Raw genomic sequence first — 6483 nt, 5'->3', positions numbered from 1 at the left:
CTGCTACTGTAGTTGCTATGTTACAGTATTCTTTCAAATACCATAAGAAACCAATAAGGTAGTATTGGTCCCATAGCAAAAACACCCTATCAGTGATTTACGCCGCTGGAGTTTTCTGTACTGAAGTTTTGAATACTTTTGACAGTTTAATAAGACAAGAAAACAGTACATTTTGTCTGCACACATTTTTCACATTTTTATGAAGAACTTTCTTCATAGGAGCAGACTGTGTGTTCCAAAGCACAGAAGGGAAAACAGGACTTCTTTTAATTCTGCACCTGCTTTCTCCATCAACTTCTCTGAATTTTCCTCACCAAAAATCACATTTTTTTAATCTTGTCTTTACAAAGTAAAATACTGATGTCATTTGTACTTAAATAAATTGAAAAAAATCCTAGTGACAAAATTTATATTTTGGACACTAAAACTTCATCATATTAAACAAAAACTGCCCATTAAAACTTCAGTTCCAACATTTATACGTCAGGTTCACATCACTTCTGCTGAAATTAATTTATCCAAGAATCCTGTTCTAAATAAACAGATAATGTTTCTACTTTTATATGCATCCATGTATTAATGTATCCATTCTAATAATTAGACTATAAAAAAATATTCTACACTGTTGTGTTAACAAGCTTCATAAGTGCAGTGACAGTGCTGCTAAATTAAGTATATTTTGGGCTAATTTTATGTTTTGATCACAATACTGGAGAATTATTAGGAAGCTGTTATTTTGTCAGCTTTCTCATTTAACAAAGCAGCTTCAATTTATTAACAGTGTGGAGTGTGAATGAATCAATATGTTTCATTGGGCAATGTGTCATTTGTTAATCGGATATTGATGAGATTATTGACGTGCAGCTAATTAATCTCAAACTCTGTGCTAGCCTTCATATGTTTCCTTAATTATGTTCTTCATCTTAGTCTACCAACTTTGGCATGCAGACGCCGGCTTGTAGACAGTGAGTGAAGTAAGCTGTCAGAGGGTTTTTTCCACACATTTACAATCCCTTGGCAGCAAAATTATTTTCCGACTTGTAAATAGGTATCAAACAAATATTTAATAATATTTGCCAGAAGATTTATATTGATTTGGCAGGGAGTCACTCCAAATTAGCTTACCAAGAGATCTTGCATCATAAGAAGCGTACTTAAATAGATATATCTAATGAGTATTAAATAATTATGGAACTGTAAACTTGTAATCACTGGGAAGTACTAAAATCGCTTCTCTGCAGCTGTTATCACTGGACTCCTGGCTAAACAGACCTACTGTAACAGGGCTTATTTTCCCTTCCTGCTGCAAAAAGACAAATCTTTTTTTGCTGTTATTTTCTTTTACCAGCCAGCCAAGTTTAGCAGAGGGAAAACTGTTTTTTTAATGACATATAAAAGACGGGAATATTTTCACAGGGTGTGACAGGGGTCACACCCCCTAATTTCATAGGGTGCCAGCTGAGGTCTGGATGAGGAGGGGGCAGGGTGGGTTAGCTCACTTTTGAGCATCCCCTTCTGGCTGTGGGATGTGAAGACTTGCCAAGAGCTGTTTTGCCCATTTCAGCTGGAGTCAGCTGAGGACACCGGCATCCCAGGCGCCATGGACAAAGGGAGCTGCAACAACGCAGCTCAGTGGGGTGGCACCCTGCTGGAAACCCTTTGTGCTACCTACTCAGGCACAATAGCTTCAATAGATATATAATTTGCATTGGGTTTATTATTCTCATATTTTTTAACCCACAGAAATACATCCAATGGCAACTGAGAAGTGAATCCTGGTAAGGCCTCTGCCAAGTAAAACACAACAAATCTTCTCTACCCCGGCAAGGGTCCTCTGTGAAGGGCAGGGAAGGTGGATGCCAAATACATTTTGATTTATGAAAAATATAATTTAAAGCATCTACTTCACCTCTGAAATAACTACCATAAGCTGTATAACAATTAATTTTTCTTTTTTCCTTAATAATGAATCTGGAGCACTCTAGAGTAAGAGGATCAGTTGTCAGCTGCAAACAAATGAGAGCACAGGCAGTGTTTGTTCCCCCTCCCCTCTTTCATGCCTAGCTTGATTTCTATGGAGGAAGAAGATACTTCACAGCTGGAGACAGGGTGGACTGGTGCTCCCAATGCCATTAAAAATCTCCAGGATGACTGCCTAGTATGCTGTGTTCACATAGGACTAACCTTATCACAAAGTTTAAGGTCAGGTAAGAAATTCTCTCAGGTCCATTTGATGACTGCTGGGGTACTTTTTGTCCCTACCTATAACCACCAGAGTAACCTGCTTTAGAAAATCCCCGGCTATTGCAGGGACCTAAGATGCTGATGAGAAGCCCTCTGTAATAGTGCATCTTATTCAGTCTTCATAACCTTCAAAACAGATATGGCACAGCATCTCAGGACTCCCTACTTAAAGGCACTTAAAAAAAGACTCTCCCCCCATCCCCCCCCGATGAGTCCTGTGTTTCTGTGATTACCAAAGTTTCATTTTATAACTCAGACGGTCCTTTCCAGGCAACCCCAAGCTTTAAGCTTCCTACTGGCTATTTGCATGACAGCAACAAAGAGGTTCAAAAAAAGCAGCACATACATGAAATAGGATTTGGGATAGAAAGGGAGGGTCAGGTCAACCAACAGACCATGGAGAGAGGGTGGGTTGTTTCCAAAGCCAGTTCAGAAATGGACCTTCCAGATAGGAAAGGTAGCTGGAAATAAATTGCAAGGTGAAAACAGTCTATTAAGAATCATGGAGGCATTTTGTTCCATCTCCAAAAATCCAGGCAATGGAACTATAAATGGCCATTAGCTTTCAAAACCAAATCATTCCAGTAGCAAGTCATGCCACTGGGGGAATCCACGTTACTGTGCATGCATCATGCGCGAGCAAGACTACCGTGTTTCAGCCAGCAACATTTCAACTTATTTTAGGATAGCAGTCTTTAAAATGTTATCAGAGAGCTCCTAGTTTTTACGTATTGAAAGAAAGCCTAGCAACTTCATACAAACAACTATGTATGTAATAATATACATAAAACTGTGCAACTCACTACAACTTGCAAGCTAAATTACAGCTAAACAAACACCTGAATATATCTTTTGAAGTACAAGGGCTCCCCTAAAAAAGGAAATCAATGCCAATTTTATTCCATATTTATAAGGATCCTTCTAAAAGGGAATCAATGGACTTCTAAATCTTAAATAACCAGCACTTTGTCTGTAACCTTCAGCATCATACCAGTATTCACAGCTGTTCAGTTCATTTTTTAAAAACGTTGACCAACAGGTTTATGTTGCAATTTGTTCCAGAGAAAACAAGAATGATACAAACTTCATTTGATATGACACTATAGCAATAATCGTCCTAATTGGCCTTTGTTTCTGTTTGTCATCTATAATTATTCTCTGCACAAATTATCATGTTTGACTGCAGCATTTATGATCGGTGAGTTTCTTAATATGCCATTATCAAAATCTTTACAGCAATGAATTCACTGAGGAAGTTGAAAATCCAGCCTGGAAGTAACACAAAAGTGTATTTTCTTACAAGCCTCTAGAACTGATGAAAAGAATAAAAAGCTATGTTATTCCCAAACATCATATCTTGGCCAATTATGATCTCTACAAAAAATTCACTAGAGAATTCACAGCATCTCAAAACAAAGCAATTAACCATTCCCTGCCAAATTAACCAGCCCATGTCAAATCTGGCCAGCCCCTACCCCCTTACCTCAAAATGAAGAAAGAAGTATCAGCATCACAACATGAAAATTTTGCCAATACAGATTTTAAATAGTTGGGGGTTTTTTGTTTGTTTGTTGGGGTTTTTCTGTTTGTTTTTTCAAAGCACAAGTTCTATTATAGATACTTCTCAACCAAACCAAAACCATAGTATTATTTGCATCATTACATAGGAAAAACACTTTTCTCTAAATAGAGGTGAGATTATTGATGGTGGTGGTGGCATTTCCTGTGGAAAGCCCTGGGAGAGAGACATCCCACCCAACTGCTCTTCCCAACTAATTGAGCTGCGTCAAAAACAACATGACTTTTTCAGTGTATTGTCTACTCTGCTCCATCAGAAGTCTGACACAGAGTTTTATTCTACTTATAAAGCCTTATAATATTTCTGCCTGCTCTGAACGTTGTTACACTTCTGAAAAGCTGCTTGTATTTACACAAATCTCTCGTACTCTTGCTACTTCAGGGGTCTAGTCTCAGTTTTCCACACATTTCCCCCCAGATACTTGTGCTTGCCTGAATCTGCCTGTGTATTTGTAGAGTGCCTTAAGAGAACTGAGAGCAATCTCTTACTTTATTCCTAAAGCACTATATATACACACCAATTCTGCATCATGAGTCATCATTCCCTTCCTAATTCCCCTTAATGGCAAACTTATTTCAGGTTCACATCAGAGAGAAAATAGAGCCTCTAAATTTGGATGATGTGATTTAACACTCAAATAGGAAGCCAAGCATACACTTTGCTTTCTAAATAAATATAATTTTACATTTGATCAGAGGATTTAAAAATCAGAACTAAAGTCCAGGCTGTGTTCTCAGTTTTTACACCCGCATCTGTACATTGTTTATTTTGCAACAGAGCTGCTCCAAAGCCAGGGGTGAGAGACAGAAGAATCATGCCCCACCAGCACAGTTTTTCTACAAACAAAGCTCTTTAATACCCATTCTCTGAGTTTCCCGCCATGCTGCAGATTCTACCCAATAAACCCTACATTTTCAAAGTCTATTCTACATTTTCTTAATTCTAATTAAACAAATCTTAATCTTGACTTTAATGGCTGCAATTATGATACTTCATTATGTTAAATGTTAGTTGCAACATAAGAATAAATTGTATAAACAGTTTAGCTGCAATTGCATGGAGTCTAACTGTACATTACTCATTAACAAGATGTGGGTAGCAGCAATTATAACATTTCCTCCTAATGTCCCTATTTATTGAGTCTCAGCAGCAAGCCCCCTTTTCACAACACACACTGATTGACGATAGCAGCTTTTGTACTTGTGAAGAACAGGCACAGTAACCTGCTGTGTGCCTGTAACTCAGATCGATGGAAGTACACATTAGCTCTTAGCCTCACAGGCCGGAGTTCCTGAAGGTCAAAATAGCCATCAGCATCACTGTAGGGTACAGAAATCATTTCACAAATTGTGAACAAAAACAACACAACTTGCTTTGCAGTTTGATTATTGTTTATAGATACAGCAAGCCAAAAATTAAAGCATAGCCTTGAGGCAGCGTAATTATTTACAGCTGAAGACTCATATCATTATTAGCGTGCTCCTAATTGCTTGAAGTTATATCAATGTTAGCTGATTTAACACATCTTTGATAAGAGGCATGGAAATTGTTTTCTCTGCATATGGAATGTTGGATTGTTTATTTTTTTAGGGTCTTCCCTCCTATCCTTTCTTTCAAACTGTCCCTTGTTTGCCATTGGAAAAAGCCCCACACCCATAAATTCTCCTTTATTCTGGATGTCAGTAACTATCACTGCGGAGCTTTGTTGTGTTTCTGTGGAACCATATATTTGAATTTAGCTGGACTAAAACCATGCCAGGTTTTGGCTTTCACTAACAGACTTGATAATTTCACATCGATATCAACTAACCAGAGAATAAATCACACTTTGGGTGGCATATCCTAATATTTCACTTTTTCCCTACAGCACTTGAGCCAAAAGGCAGCTGAAGAAAAGCAGTGCTAGTCTCCTCATGAAAGCCAGTTGGGAAAATCTCATGGACTGAAGTGGCATTTGCATTGCGCTTCACATACGCCTTTTTGAATACTAGAGTTATCTACTGTAACGTCACTGCATCCAGTTGCCCTGACCTACAGAAAAGACAAATTAGGTTTGTTATTAATAAACCAGAGCAACAAATCATCTAGGAACTTTTCATTTCACCCAACCTATAATCTGTCACTCAATTTGTTCCTCTCATTCAAGCCAGGAGAGCTGCGAAACAATGACACAGGCAAAGCCTTGAGCTTCTGCTGGCCAAACAGCAGCAGAGGTGAGTTAATATTGGTAAGAAGAGGAAGCAGGGACTCTCTGGAAGGCAGGCTGGGGATACTGCTGATAAAAATCACAGGGAGAGGTAAAGCTCTCCTCACCAGCACTGAGTAAAGGGTGCATGGGTAACTCTAAGTTCACCTGATTTCATAAATGTAAAATCTGGCTTTGCAATCTTAAAAACCTTACTTCAGCAGCATACGTAATGCAATACAGATTTCTCAAAGCAAATCAAATACAAATAAGATCTAACTTCTGTAACTTCCATCATATTCTATAATTGGAGCACTTGAGCTTTAATCTCCACATCAGGTATTTCTACTCAAGTCACGCTGGTTGGCAGCAGAAAGAGGCCATTATTTTATGATGAGATCCAGGCAAAAGCAGTGAGTGTTGCCCATGGACCTGCAGTGGTCTTCATATCACTTTGCACAGCAGCATGGAGACC

Source organism: Pezoporus wallicus, unplaced genomic scaffold, assembly GCF_028554395.1.
Source record: "Pezoporus wallicus isolate ANWC-B61680 ecotype Strahan unplaced genomic scaffold, APGP_CSIRO_Pwel_v1 contig_818, whole genome shotgun sequence".
NCBI lineage: Eukaryota > Metazoa > Chordata > Aves > Psittaciformes > Psittacidae > Pezoporus > Pezoporus wallicus.
The sequence above is the reverse complement of the archived record's forward strand: the minus strand, read 5'-3'. Positions refer to the sequence as shown.